The 16,117-nt window shown below is 42.3% G+C and overlaps 1 protein-coding gene across 1 annotated transcript in view; it reads right to left on the bottom strand.

Moving 5' to 3' along the window:
- The window catches only part of LOC122564555 (cadherin-20-like), a 153,722-nt gene extending 137,827 nt beyond the window's left edge, over positions 1-15,895 (bottom strand). Inside the window, exon 1 of the mRNA XM_043719619.2 lies at positions 15,639-15,895. The gene's annotated coding sequence lies outside the window, so the exon portion shown is untranslated. The remainder of the gene's footprint in view (positions 1-15,638) is intronic.
- Between the last annotated feature and the right edge of the window lie 222 nt (positions 15,896-16,117).

Genomic DNA, 16,117 nt, shown 5'->3' with positions numbered 1-16,117 from the left:
CTTTCTTTATATAACCTTTAAGCAGTATTGAGATGAAGATTTCCTTAGCATTACTGTACTTTGAAGAAAACTAAGGGCATTCCCCTTTGTGTCAAGCATGATCAGCCACTCAATACAATCATGGCTAATCTTCTACCTAAACTCCACTTTCCTGACCTGTCTGTATTCCTATAATTCCCGTACTCATTCCTTTTGTAGAAATGGGACACTTTCTGATCTAAAGTCGAGAAGTGCCATTTTAAGGTAATCAATTTTATTTTTAATCTAATTCCTCAGATCAGACATTAAGTAATAGTTTCACCTGCTCATTTCTGACTTCACCAGCTGTCTAACATTGAGAGGACAGAGTAGAATTAAGTTACAATGTTATCCACAGTGCTGGAGCACTACTGAGTATCACATCTTTTGAAGGATATATTATTTTTGGAGTGACTACAGACTTACCAAAATGCTATGGGTTTCCAAAAGTTAAAATATAGAGACAAATTGAACAAACGTAGGTTGTATTCCATGCAATTTGGAAGGTTAAACAGTGATTCTAATACAGTTTACAAGATATTAAAGTAAACAGATCAGATGGATAGAAAGAGAGAAAGTATTTCTGGGTTGGACTGTCTGTAACCAGGCTGCCTATTTAAACATTAGAGCCAGACCTTCAGGAGTTAAATGTGGAAACACTTAAAACACACAAAGATTGATAGGAGTTCAGAATGCTTTACTGCCAAGATGAGGGAAGAGTCTAGAACCAGAGGACATAATCTCAGAATAAATTGTCACCCATTTAAGGCAGAGAGGAGGAGGAATTTCTTCTCAAAGACGGTAGTGGATATTAGATTAGATTAGATGAGTAGATTCACTACAGTGTGGAAACAGCCCTTCGGCCCAACAAGTCCACACCGACCTGCTGAAGCACAACCCACCCAGACCCATTCCTCTACATTTAACCCTTCACCTAACACTATGAGCAATTTAGCATGGCCAATTCATCTAACCTGCACATGTTTTTTGGACTGTGGGAGGAAACCAGAGCACCCGGAGGAAACCCACGCAGACACAGGGAGAATGTGCAAACTCCACATAGACAGGTACCTGAGGCGGGAATTGAACCCGGGTCCCTGGCGCTGTGAGGCAGCAGTGCTAACCACTGAGCCACCGTGAGGGAATTCTTTACCATACGGGCCTTTGGTGGCAGGGTTATTAATTATATTAAAGGTCGAGGTAGGAAGATTTTTAATCTGTAAGAGAATTAATGGGGAAAAGGAAGGAAAGTGGAATTGGGGATTATCAGATCAGCCAAGATTCCATTGAATGGCAAAGCAAAGTTAATGGGCTGAATAGTCTGCGTCTGCTCCTACATCTTATGCCTGAAATTTGATCTATTGTTACTAAAACATGAGATTGACAGGAGGTATATGCATTAAAGGCATGTATTTAGAGTGAGGTCACAGATCACTTGAGGGACTAACTGGCGCTGTTCAGTTTTGATGTTCCTGAGCTGTAGAGTTATGAAAAATTGCTGTTTGATTAAAGCTTGTGACACCAGCTTGGTTTGAAAGAAATTGCTTCAGAAGTGTTTTGAACTGACATTTGCAGGTGGCTGCACTTCAGTCTAATACAAAGCGATAGTGAACACTTCACTATTTGTACTCCGGATTTCAAACAGAAGTTCACTTCATCCAGAACAGTAAAGAAAAGGTGGTTTCATATTTTTGATGAAATGGTTTCAGATGGTGGACTTAGACAGTTTTCTCCTTCTGATTTTTCAGATGAAGAAATATTTAGTAGAATATTCTGCCCTGCATTTTTCTCCTCGAGTTCTCTGATTGAAGGCAACTTCTCAGTGATCATTCACAGCAAAATGCTGTGACTTAAAGGAAAAGGAAGACAAGGGACTGGTCTCAAGTCTATCTCAGCTAAAGACAGGAATTAAACTCCACGCTATTGGTACGAATCCCATCCCTATTCTATCACATTAAATGATGGACCTGATTGTACTGGAGAAGATGCAGAGCAGATTGACTGGGATTTTACAAAAATACAAATTGCTGGAAAACTCAGCAGGTCTGACAGCATCTATGGAGAGAAAGCGGAGTTAAATGTTTTGGGTCCAGTGACCCTTCTTCAGAGTCAGAGGAAAACTCCCCTCTGGGTAGAATCACAGCTAGAACAAAGGAAGACAGTTCTGATTATTGGAGGACAATCTTTAATTGCTTAAAGTCTTGTACAGCAGCAATGTTAAACCTCTGGCCATTCTTCTGAATTGCCCGAGATAGCGCAAAGGGACACATTCTCCACGAGTGGTGCCATTTCATTTGTCAACCTGTCCCTCAACGAAGTGAAGCAAAGCAATGTGGCTGTGAGCTGAGTGTTGAATTTGGAATTGAGGACAGTGTCACTGCACTGAATTACAGAATTGTTTTAGTACAGAAGGAGAGCTTTAACCTCATTGCATCTGTACCAGCTCTATTACCTCGTGCCAATCTCCTGCCATTTCCTCATGTCCCTGCAAGTCATTATTATCCAGAAGACCATCCAAAGCCTCCTGAATGCCTCAATTGAACCTGTATCCACCACATTTTCAGGAAGTGTATTCCAGACACTAATTGTTCACTGGGTGAGAAAGATCTTGCTCACATCACCTTTGCTTCACTTGCACATCATTTTAAATCTAAGCTTCCTCATTATCTTTTTCTTCTATAAATGGAAATAGTTTTAACCAATCTCTTGTGTCCAGCCCGCTTATGGTTTTGAAATCACTGTAGATGATCAATTACAGAAATAGGAGAAACATACTTTGGGAGGAGTATACATTCTGAGCCACTGGACCTGAAACATTAACTCTGTTTCTCTCTGCACAGCCAGAGTTTCTCCAGCACAATTTGTTTTTTAAAATCACTTACTGGAGATTGTTTGAACTAGGGACACACTCAGCTGCTACTTTCTGTTTTCAGCAACATTCAGGGTTAGAGATTTTCTTTGGAAGGTAGCATGACTCATTTGAGACATCTAAATGAGATTACACAAACTCTCACCTTCATCACCGGCATGTGGAAGCATTTGAGTGTCTGATACTATTCAGACACTGTACTCCACACTGAACTTACAGCTGTGAAACAGAATTGGTTACTAATGTACCTCACCCCTCACTCTCCTGACTGGCTTAGTGAACTCACTCCTCTTCACCACTCCCTCCAACCCCAATGAAAAATAATCAAGGGAGATGAACAGAAACGGTCTCTGTGGGGGAGAGTGGGACTCACCCTCTGGAGGAAAGAGAAATAGAATCAGAGTACAGCCAGGTTAAGCATGCTGTGCAATTTGTTTCAATTCACTGACATCAATGCAAATTCCCAATGGAATAGAACTCTCAGTAGAATGCAAGCACACTGCAAAGCGTCTGTCTTGTAGCAACTTCACAAATGAGGCATAAATCACTATCAGAGCTCCTGCCTACCAATGTATAGTTGTTGCTATGGAATAATCATTTCATTAATTAGAATTCAATTAAGTCAATATATCAAAGATTATTTTGTTATTCAGTGATTACAGTTCTGGTACAATAGACTGTGTCTGACATGGCTTGCGTAGGTTATCTTTTCTATAAACTCTTAAACACAAGCATTAGATAGATAATCTTCCACTGAGTGGAAATAAAGCATCTAGCAATTTGACTTAGACTTTTCTTCAATGAGTGAAGGACATTGTGTAGCCAGTTAGAGATCTCTACCTTTGTTCAGGTGGAATTAAAAAGCAGATGACACTGACTCTGATTAGAGATGCTATCAGACCATATTTTACGCCTGTGACAAATTAAAAATGTTCATGTAATTTAATTTATTGGTGTCTATTGCACAAGCAGAAGTAAGTATTCCAGTGGTCATAGTAGCAGCACGATGTAGAACAATGATTAGAAGTAAAACAAAGCACTATGGATGCTGGAGATCTGAAACAAATACAGAAATTGCGAGGGAAACTCAACAGGTCTGGCAGCATCTGTGGGAAGAAAGCAGAGTTAATGTTTTGCATCCGATGACCCTTCAACCCATGATGAAGAGTGACCAGATATGAGTCATTAACTCCACTTTGTTCCCACAGATGCTGCCAGACCTGTTGGGTTTCTCAAGTAATTTCTGTGCTTATGTGAAATCATCAGGAATGGATCAGTAACTTTTGGGAGGGGGGGGGGGGGTGTTCCACTTTTAAAAATGGGACCTCCTGTCATTTCTTCCATCTTGCTCTGTCATTTAGTCAGGTTGATATATCACTGCTAAGTTCTGCCAACAACCAGGGAAAGTTATCGATGACACCCCCTCACTTCTCCAGCGTAATCTGACTGAGTCTCAGTGACATAAGAATGCCTTTAGTTGCTATATGTGGAGATATCATTGGGTGAGGCAAGGAGGGTTATGTTTTACTTAAAATCTGTGGCTGGGAAATCATGAATCAGATGAAGACTGACTCTATTTGTGCCAACATAACTCATTGATCTCACTGGGGAGTTGAACCTGGTCAGGGAGTGGGGCTGGGATGGGTGTGGAGAGTGGAGGGGGAATCTCATCCATTTCTGGAATACCAGGAGAGGTTAACATTATTTCCCTTTTGGAATTATGTCCTTTGGAAGTTTATTGCACAAAGCAGTGAGGTAAGGAAACTTCAAGCCTTAACATTACATCCTATAGACAAGACTTACTATTCAGTCTGTCCACACCATTCATACTATCTTTTGACATTCTTAATTACCTTGAATTATCTTGCAATTATCTCTCAGTCTAGAAATTCTGTGCCTGTGCACTTCCCTCCACGCAACCTGATGAAGGGGCAGCGCTCTGAAAGCTTGTGATTTCAAATAAACCTGTTGGACTACAACTTGGTGTTGTGCGATGTCTGACTTTGTCCTACAGTTTGTCATTCAGTAAAACAAACTAGCACACAAGACTCCAGGATGACAGACTACAGTTCTGAGGAACAGCCACTGGACACTAAGTGTTAATTTTGATTTCTCTTCACAGATGCTGCCAACCCTGCTAAGCTTTTCCAGCAACTTCTATTTTTGTTACAGGATGTAATATGGATGTTAAGTCGGATCTTAACCTATTGATGAATAAGAATTGAAGACACCTTCTCCTTGCGAGCAAGTTTATTAACTAAACAGCCACAAAACTCTTACTCCAAACCCTGAGGACCACCTGAACCTCCCTTTATATTTACACTGTCATTTAATCAAATAGGCAATCAGCAGTTTAGTCCTTGCTTTACTGACAATGGACACTGCATTTTACAAATACTAATATGATGCATCTAAACAAATCTATTTGTTAATTATGCCCACTATCTCTGCCAGTGAAAGTGATTGACATCTGAATCCTGAAATATTTTTATGGATCAGTTCACATTGGGAGATAAGGCCTTCTCTTTCAAGAATGTTGTGTGCTGCTGTGGAATGTTCTAGGTTGCCCCAACTGCTGTGGTGGAATTTTACATTGTCACCAAAGAGTGAGCAGAATGTTTGAAGTAGGTTGTTGGATGTGGTTAGATTAGATTAGATTCCCTACAGTGTGGAAACAAGCCCTTCGGCCCAACCAGTCCGCACCAACCCTCCAAAAGAGTAACCCACCCAGACCCATTTCTCTCTGACTAATGCACCTAACACTATGGGCAATTTAGCATGGCCAATTCACCTGCTCTGCATATCTTTGGACTGTGGGAGGAAACCTGAGCACCCAGAGGAAACTCACACAGACAAAGGGAAAACGTGTAAACTCCACACAGACAGTCACCCGAGGCTGGAATCGAACCTGGCATCCTAGTGCTGTGAGGCTGCACTGAGTCACCATGTCGCCCTGAAGCCTCCTCAATGAGGTGCAACATATGCTTTTTCCAGCCTTGAGGGTATGGAACATCAGCCAGACAGGGAAACTGTTCGAGGAAAGGCTGTGGAATTGTAATAATAAGTTATCAGATCATGCTGGAGAACTGCACTCTACTGACTATAGATTTGGCTGGTTTTACTACATGCAATTGCTGCATTTTTGATTTGGTAAAAACAATGACTGCAGATGCTGGAAACCAGATTCTGGATTAGTGGTGCTGGAAAAGCACAGCAGTTCAGGCCTGAAGGGTGGAGGGTACATTAGTGCTTACATAGACCTTTGAAAATGAAGCCAAAATTAGATCAAAGCAGATGTTCTTCTTTAAGGTTTAGAATATTACAGTAGTTTCAGGCAAAACTGATTTTCCTGTAGCTGTCATTTCATCTGGTCATATTTTCTTAACATTCTTTCACGGGATGTGGGCATCATTTGCTAGACCAGTATTTATTGTATATTCATAATTCCCTTTCACAAAGTGATAGTAAACTTTGTTCTGGAACTGGCAGAGTCTTTGGGAGTGCACATACACCCACAATGTTATCATAGGATCCCTACAGTGCGGAAACAGGCCATTTGGCCCAACAAGTTCACACCAACCCTCTGAAGAGCAAGCCACCCAGACCCATTCCCCTCCCCTATTACTTGACATTTGCCCCTAACTAATACACTTAACCAACACATCCCTGAACACTATGGGCAATTTAGCTTGGTCAATTTACCTGACCTGCACATCTTTGGACTGTGGGAGAATACCGGACACCTGGAGGAAACCCACGCGACATGGGGATATCGTGCAAACTCCACACAGACAGGCACCTGAGGCTAGTAGAGAGTTCCAGCTAAAGTTCCGGTGCACCTGCTGCCCTTGGTGTGCCAGCTGGTAGAAGAGCCTTGGTGGGTTGCTGCAGTGCATTTTGTAGAGGGTACATACTGTTGCTAATCGGTGGTGGAGGGAATGAATGTTGAAGGAATGCTTGGGCTTGCAGTTAGGTGGACTGCTTTGTCCTGGATAATGTCAATTTCCTCGAGTCTTGTTGGACCTGCACCTATCCAGTCAAGTGCTGAATATTCCATCATATTCCAGTCTTGTGTCTTATAGATGATGGACAGGCTTTGGGAAGTCAGGAGATGTCTTGGACTAACCCTAAACACCAGGCTAAAGTTCTGGGGACATGGGTACAAATCCCACCACGGCAGATGGTGAAATTGGAATTCAATAAAATTCTGGAAATAAAAAAGTTAATCCAATAGTGATGATGTAACCACTGTTGATTGTTACAAAAGCCCATCTGGTTCAGAAATGCCCTGCATGTGACTCCAGACCCACAGCATGTAAGTGATTATTAACAGTCCTCTGGTCATGGAGTCATAGAGATGTACAGCACGGAAACAGACCCTTCAGTCAAACTTGTCCATGCCGACCAGATATCCCAAACAATCTAGTCCCATTTGCCAGCACTTGGCCCATGTCCCTCTTAACCCTTCCGATTCATATACCCATCCGGATGCCTATTAAATGATGTAATTGCACCAGCCTCCACCACTTCCTCTGGCAGCTCATTCCATACATGCACCACCTTCTGCGTGAAAAAAATTGTCCCTTCGGTCCCTTTTACATCTTTCCCTTCTCACCCTCAAACTATGCCCCTCTAGTTCTGGACTCCCTCACCCCATGGAAAAGACTTTGTCTATTTATCCTATCCATGCCTTTCATGATTTTGTAAGCCTCTATAATGTCATCCCTCAGTCTCCGACGCTCCAGGAAAAATAACCCCAGCCTGTTCAGCCTCTCCCTATAGCTCAAATCTTCCAAACCTGGCAGCATTCTTGAAAATCTTTTCTGAACCCTTTCAAGTTTCACAACATCCTTCCGATAGAAAGGAGACCAGAATTGCATGCAATTTTCCAAAAGTGGCCTAACCAATGTCCTGTAGAGCCATAACAATACCTCCCAACTCCTACACTCAATACTCTGACCAATAAAGGAAAGCATACCAAACGTCTTCTTCACTATCCTATCTACCTGTGACTCTACTTTCAAGGAGTTATGAACCTGCACTTCAAGGTCTCTTTGTTCAGCAATATTCCCTAGGATTTTACCATTAAGTGTATAAGTTCTGCCAACATTTGCTTTCCCAAAATGCCGCACCTCACATTTAGCTAAATTAACTCCATCTGCCACTCCTCAGCCCATTGTAATCAGAGGTAACCATCTTCACTGTCCACTATACCTCCATTTTTGGTTTCATCTGCAAACTTACTAACTATACCTCCTATGTTCACAGTGGACCCAGTACCGATCCTTGTGGCATTCCACTGGTCACAGGCCTCCTATCTGAAAAACAACTCAATCTCATGAATAAATTAAAATAAACCTGCCAAAGAGTTCCTAGTCTTTGACCTGCTGTTTTAGCCAATAATTTATATAGCTGCTGCAGTTTGGTTATTGGCCAATGGTAACCTTCAGTCTGTTGATGGCGAGGAATTTAATGATGGGAATGCCATTGAATGTCAAGAGAAGGTGGTTGGCTTCTCTCTTGTTGGGACTTGTGTGGTGCAAAATGTTACATATCATTTTCATGAGGTTTAAAGGGACATAGCAGGCAAATGGGAGTAATTTAGTTTGGGAATCCTGGTTGGCATGGACAAGGTGGACTGAAGGACCTGTTTCTGTGCTGTCTATGACTGTATCTATCACCCAAACTCTGAAAGCTGCATTTGGACACAGATTGTTTCTGTATCTGAAGCATTATGAATGGTACTGAACATTGTGCAATTATGAGCAAGCATCTCCACTTCTGAGGAAGGGTCACTCAACTCGAAATGTTACCCGTGATTTCTCTCCGCAGGTGCTTCCAGACCTGCTGAGCTTTTCCAGCAATTTCTGTTTTTGATCCCCACTTCTGACCTTACCATGGAGAGATGGCTCTTAAGAGGACAGTTAAAAGCTCCTTTCCTTGCCCAGTGAGTCGCTAATCCACTGCGATCACACATGCACATACTACCCAATGCATGAAAGAAAACAGACTTCTTTAAAAAAGACCTTTGTAGAATTATAGATACTTTGGTACAAAAGTCATCCATCCAACTGATTGTACAGTTGGCTCCCCAAATGAAGCTCTCTCACTCTGCCCTTCCATATTCAAGTATTTATCTGAGGATTGGTTCTGCAAGGACACGCTGGGAGCCTGGGACTGGTAATGGTAGTGGAAGGCAGTGTGGCCTCTTGCTGGCATTTGGAACGAGCCAGAAATTTGGGTGGGTGAGTTCAAGGAATTAGATGGAGTTATTTTCTTTGGCATTTTCAGAGAGGAGGAAGCTGCAAGCCCACAAAAGGTACTTGGTTTAGATAAAACTGTAACTGATTTTATGATGGGTTCCATCTGTTCAGGAAAAGTGGGTGAATGGGGAATCTGGAGTTTGACCTTTCAGTTTGGCTTCTTCAACGGAGATGTGAAGAAGCCTCAGGCATTGAGAAATACAAAAGAGCAGACGTTCCTCTCCCTTCTGCTGCAGGCACCAGGAGTTAGTGTACACACCGAAGGACAATCTCCAAGAAAAAGCAGTCATGCCTGGAGCTAACCCTAATGCTAATCCTATTGGAAGGAGTAGAAATATTGGAAGATATTACTTTTTAAAATGGATTCCTGATTTAGGAGCCTGTTGCTTTGCTGATCCACTGGAGAATGTCCTTCAGGCAGTAAATTGTCTCCAACCAGAAGCTTGAGCAGCAGTTTGTTTCTCTTTGCACATCATCAGCTTCCAAGCTACCAACTCCAACAATGTGCTGTCCCACAGACCCCTTAATGTAGTGAAACATCTTGATGTACACATAGGATTGCGACATTGATATCAGCTAAATGTTATGACAGATAACCAAATTCTTGGCCAAAGTCGGCTTTGAGAAATTTTGAACACAAAGTGAATTAGTGAGCAATGGATCCATTTGATGGGCTCCAGCAGAGGTGTGTATATAATTCTTCCGAGTCGGAAAACCACCTCCTCATTTATATGTCACTGTGAGGGATGTGGGTGGGCTACACTAAAGCAAATGGGGTCTTCCTTCAATGCAGCCTCTGCCTGCTCTTTTACTGGAAGGTATTCAGTGCTAAGCAGCACCGTTCTGTTTGGTCTAATAGCTAATGCTGCGAGAATTCCAAATGGTCAGCCCTGACCTCTCTGCTGTACCATCAAGAATCAGGCACCATAAAAAGAGGCTATTTGATCCAATTAGCCTCACTCCACAATTCTTTCCTGAGTGCACTGCAAGTCTTTCTTTTTTAAATGTTCATTCAATTCTCTTTTGGAAGTTCCGACTGAATCTGCTTCCACCACACTTTCAGGCAGCACATTGGAGGTCATAACAACGTGCTGTGTGAGGAACATTCTTTTCATCTTTCCTCTGGTATATTTGCCAAATATTTTACAGCGGTATCAACATTGAATATAGAACAGTACATCACAGGAATAGGCCCTTCGGCCCACCATGTCTGTGCTGATCATGATGCCATTCTAAACTAATCCCACCTGCCTGTACATGGCCCATATCCCTTTATTCCCTGTCTCTGCGTGTGTTAGTCTATACACGCCTTAAATATTGCTATCTTATCTGCTTCTACCCAGGCACCTACCACCCTCTGTAGCAAAAACCTGTCTCATACATCTCCTTTAAACATTCCCCCTCTCATTTGACATTCCACCCTATCCATACCTCTCAAATTTTTACACACTTCTATCAGGTTGTCCCTCAGCCTTCGACACTCTCGCAAAAAGAATCCAAGTTTGTCTAACGTCTCCCTATAGCTAATCCATTCCAATTTCGACAACATCCTGGCAAACCTCTTTTGCGCCCTCTCCAAAGTCTCCATATCCTTCCTATAGCGTGGTGACCAGAACTGCACACAGTACTCTAAGTGTGGCCAAACTAAACTCTCATACAGCTGCTACATGACTTGCCACCTTTTATACTCAATGCCACAACTGATAAAGGCAAGCATGCTGTACACCTTCTTTACCACCTTAGCCACTTGCATTGCTACTTTCAGGGAGCTTTGGACTTGCACCCCAAGATCTCCCTGTATTTCAATGTTCTTAAGAGTCCTGTTTTTTACCGATGTCCATTGATTATCAACATTCCTGCGAATGGAAACAATTTTCCCTCATTGGATCTTCCAAAAACCCTAATGGCTTTGAACACCTTGCTTCAATCTTCCCTTGCCTACTCTAAGGAGAGCAATCCCAGTTTATCCAACCTCCCACATAACTAAAAGCCCTCAACTCTCATGCCAGTCTGGGAACCTTCCCCAGACTCTTTCCATGTTTTTCCTAAATTCTCCATTTTTTGGTCACCGCATCTTTCTCTTCCAAGGAAAACGTTTGAAGATCCGCTGCTTTGTTGGAACTTGCGTTCTTGTGCTATGTTCTACAGGTGAAAAAAAAGTTAAACTTGCCAGGATGTGTGCAGCTCCAACAATATCCAAGGATCTTAACATCGTCCAGGACAAAGTAGCAAGTTAGATCACATCCACAAACATCCACTCCCTCCACCACTAATTCTCAGTAGTACTGTCTACAAAGTGCACTGTAGAAATTCACCAAGGCTACTTATACAGCACCTTCCAAGCCCATGATCACTTCCATCTAGAAGGACAAGGGCAGCAGATACATGGGAACATGACCACCTGCAGGTTCCCCTCCAAGCTATTCACCAAAATGAGTTGGAAATATATCACTGTTCCTTTCATGTCGCTGGGTCAAAGTCCTGGAGGGCATTGTAGATCTACCTGCAGCAGGTGCACTGCAGCGGTTCAAGAAGACAGCTCACCCCCACCTTCTCAAGGGGCAACTAGGGACTGGTAATAAATGCTGACCCAGCCAGTGACATTCTAATGATTTTTAAAAATATCTAAATAGTTTTTTTTCACTGGACCGAGCCAGCACTAACGATCAGATCAGCCCCAGTTGTACAGTCCCATTGTCAGAGGTTCTAATTTCCTTTCTTAAATGATACATAAACAAACAGCTGAAAATAAATTGAAATAAAAACTAAATTTATTGTGAATCCTTTACAGTTTTGATAATAAGTTTCTTGACATTGCATTTCTGGGAAAATAATGTTGCACACAATTACAGTGCGATGTCAAAAAGATCAAAAGAAATGCAGGAGATAGTTCAGGGCTGGGAATGGTTGATGTGTCAATGATATCCTCAGGCTTTCAGCAATTGGTGTGGAAGAAGAAGAAAAAAGGAAAGCAGAGAATCTAAGAATGAATTATTGATTTTGACTGGGCTGTCTGGATAAGTGGATAAGGTGAGAGCCAAGGCACTTGAACTATAGGCAAATCAGAGGCTGAGCATTCTAAGATGAGCTTTAGACAGTTTTTGGTGCATTTGAGAATTCACAGCATTACAGACAAACCTGATCTAGAAGGGAGGTAACATTCATTACAAGGTCTTGGGAACAGGTGTACAATGTGCATCGAGCCTATAATTGAAATTCCTAGTTGCTGTGCAAGATTGGGATATTCTTTCGAGCCTTTCCCCATCCTGCAAAGCTTCCCAATTTAACATTGGAGCAACAAGAAAAAGGGAACACATTATGTTACTGTGCATGTAAGAAAGGAAATCTCCTTCTTGCCTCTCACAATGCCCTTCTGTTAATAAAAGCAGCACCTATATTGAATCATTTACAACTTCATAAACAGTCACCATTCATACCCAAACACCAGTGGAGGACTTTTTTCAGAGTTGGATTTCTGATGGAATGACATGTATAACATTAGGTGTTACTGGAAATGATAAGTAGCTTTACATTATTGAAAAGATCCAATTCTAGCAAACAAAATCAACAACATGCGTCTTAGCGATGCTCCTTATTTACAGAAAGATGTTTCAGGACATTTAACAGGATAGAGGCAGGGATTGATTTGTTAAATGCTATAAAGATTGAAATGGAATATTCTGAAAACATTGCCTTAAATATTTTATCTTGTGATTAAGGACATTGCCCACCCAATTGTTCTAAGAGACTGAATGTTGCAAATTCGTCAAAGTTCAGGCACTTTCTGAATATACCTGTGACATTCAATTTTAGCATCCAGTCACCCTTTCCAATCCAATTTGTATGTGCCTGTCAAATATTTGCTCAGTTAAAGCAACGTCTCCCAAACTGGGCTGCCCCAAGTCTTTGGTGTTAGTCAAGACTTTCAAGAGGATGGGTTTAGCAAAATCTGAAGGTAACAACACAGTGGGCTGGGAGAATGGTGAACATCACACTGAAGGATAGACAGACTGCAGTGAGTACAAGATGCTCTTGGTAAGGACCTGACTTCTTAAAAACATTCTTTGCATCAGTGCTTTCATGTTATAGATCATAAATTAGAAGGGGTTCCACAAATACTAAAGCGACGAAGGGGGTTCACACAAAATATTAACTCCTCTTCTCTCTCAACAGCTGAACATTTCCAGCATTTTCTGATCTTACTTCAGATTTTCAGCATTTTCAGTGGTTTAGCTTTGTGCTTGTGTCCATGACTGCTGATTCATTTTGGAAAAGGTCCCTATCACCAAAATCAAATATTAGAACCACTTGGTTAAGAAATGAGATTCGTAAAAGTGAATATTTTTGGCTGCAGATAGAGGTTGCAGAGAGATGGGAAGAATTAAAGCAGAAGAAAACAGCTTCCAACATGTGTGTCTGCGCATAAGACCATGAGACCATAAGACATAGGAACGGAAGCAAGGCCATTCAGCCCATCGAGTCCACTCCGCCATTTAATCATGGCTGATGAGCATTTCAATTCCATGATAGAGACCTGCCGTTTGCAAGACCCAGCCACTATGATATACATATAATACATTTAAGGAACATCTTTTCTTGTTTTGGAAGCAAAGTGCACTAGAGCTGTCCTAAAAATCATTTCAGCCATATTTCTTTCCACAAGTTTAAGATGCACCATGATAAGTAATAGACAGCAACAACTGAGGAGGCAGAGTCTTCATCCCTGACACTGCCTCTGATTCACTGGTGTCTTTGTTTCCAACCAAGGTTGATCAATAATTATTTTTTATATAAAACAACAATCTCTTACTGACTGTGCTCTATGATTAGTTTGTGAGAAATAACACCATCAGATACTGTGATTATATATAAACAATAATCCCCCTCAGTCTTCCCCAATGAAAAGGCAGCAAACCACAAACTGCATGTGCAAAGCTCCCTGTCCTGTCCTTCTCTGCACATTACCTCAGTGTTTGGTCAGCAGAGATTTTCCAATCAACCTGTTCTGAGATATTATTACACATCTCAGGAGCAGGAGGGATCTGAGCCAGGAGGCAGGGACATGATCACTGTGCCACAACTCCTCTAGATTCAGGGGACTAGATCTTTCCTAATTAACCTGTTCAGATACATTACAACACACTGAGAAGAAGAAATGCTGGAGATCACAGCAGGTCAGGCAGCGTCCGTATAGAGAAAGCAAGCTAATGCTCAGTCTAGATGACTCTTCATCCGAGGCGATGAACCCAGCTCTGACAAAGAGCCATGATACTGGAAACATTAGCTTGCTCTCCACTGAAGTTGCCTGTGATCTCCAGCACTTTTGTTTGTTTCCAGTCCAGATTCCAGCATCTGCAGTAATTTGCTCCTATATGATGACCTTTGGGGCAGATGGGACTTGAAGCCTGACCTCCTGCCTCGGAGGTGGGGCACACTCACAACAGTCCCAAATGTTTTACCAGCAAAATGATACACGAAATGAACTGCACTTGTTAAAAGAATCAAAATAAAAGGACCTGGCGGCTCTTGACCACTGCAAGAGGCCAGGTTGAGATCAGCAGGGGCTGTCTGCTGGACTTCCCAATCAGACTCCCTCAGACTGTGATCTTGCAGAAACTAACTTCAATTACGCCCCGAGACTCATACATTTAAACAGTCGACAAAGAGCCAAAGTGATTGAGCAGAATTGAAACTGGTAATTGCCTACACCAATGAGATGTTTTGGAGACTATTGCTCCCCATTCAGACATTAAGAGTAATTTTCTTCCGGGAGCGAGCTTTTTTTTTGCTGTTGCGTTAATTTTGAACCAACTCAAGATTACACACACAAAAAAAATCAAGGCCAGAGAGCTGCATCCTCCCCACCCCCTCCAACCCCGCATCCCTAGCAAACCTGAATAATTCCAGTCACACGTTCAAACAGTGGAACCTTTATCCAGTTTAAGAAACACAAAGTCTTTGGCAGAGATTGCCATTCTCAAAGCAAAGCAAAAAAGAAAATCAGAATAAAAAGTGGCCCTTTTTAATTTGGCTTCTGCATCTGTCAGCTGCCTGGCTCACTTGGATGGAATTGTAGATCCCTCAACTCTGTAGAATTTCAGTTTGTGGGGAGTGTGGCATGTGAGCAATGCTTCAACTGCGCTCTTGTTCCACAACACCTTAATCAGTCTGGAAGAGCATTTGCAGGCCGAGACAACGCTAATTAATCATCATTTAAGTTCGCTCAAACCCCAAGCAAGCAACAAGTAAAAACTGGCTTGGAACGTGACGGTCATACCAAAAGCTAGCGACTACAGAAAATCACATTTCGCTGCGTCTTAATTATAGCAAATATTTTTTGCTTGTTTGTTTTTGGTTAGCGCGGACAGCTGCGTTGGACAACATTGGGGGGGGGGGGGGGGAATGTTTGATTTTGTTTTTGCAGGGAATAACACACAGTTCGTGGTGAGGGTCTGTCACCAGCTACAAACACAATTTCTCAGCGTTACCTTCAACACTTGGCCATCTGGGTGCCCCAGTCAATGTTCACACCTCGGCGTTAGAACCTCCTGCAGCATGGACAGGAACTGCCTTTTCATGAAGCTGCCAATGGAAAAAAAAAGGGAAACTTTTCTTATGCTTTTTTTTTCTTTCCCCTCTCCTCCTGGTCTGGTCTGGTCTCGCAGCTTCTGCTCACTTCTTCCTGTCCCTGAGGAGCAGCTCTTCCAACTCATAAATATTCCGACCGGGACTCCGTGCAGCTGAAGTAAAATCGAATGCAGCCAATTGGTACCAGGGATTGCACGGCTCTGTCCCCTTGGGAGGAGTTGCCCGCATCCGCACAGAATGCAATGAGTTGGTACCTTACTGTGTCAGCGCTGCACATCCTTGGGAGTGGGTTAGGGAGTGAATCTGGAGTACCTCCCCGCTACCACCACCAGATCAGAAAGCTGTGAACAACTCTTGAAAAATTAACCCTGCTCGCTCT

This window comes from Chiloscyllium plagiosum, unplaced genomic scaffold (assembly GCF_037043375.1).
Source record: "Chiloscyllium plagiosum isolate Xiang-an unplaced genomic scaffold, Cpla_swu_hap1 HiC_scaffold_34, whole genome shotgun sequence".
Classification (NCBI taxonomy): domain Eukaryota; kingdom Metazoa; phylum Chordata; class Chondrichthyes; order Orectolobiformes; family Hemiscylliidae; genus Chiloscyllium; species Chiloscyllium plagiosum.
Note: the sequence above shows the minus strand (reverse complement) of the source record. Positions and strands in the feature narration are given on the sequence as shown.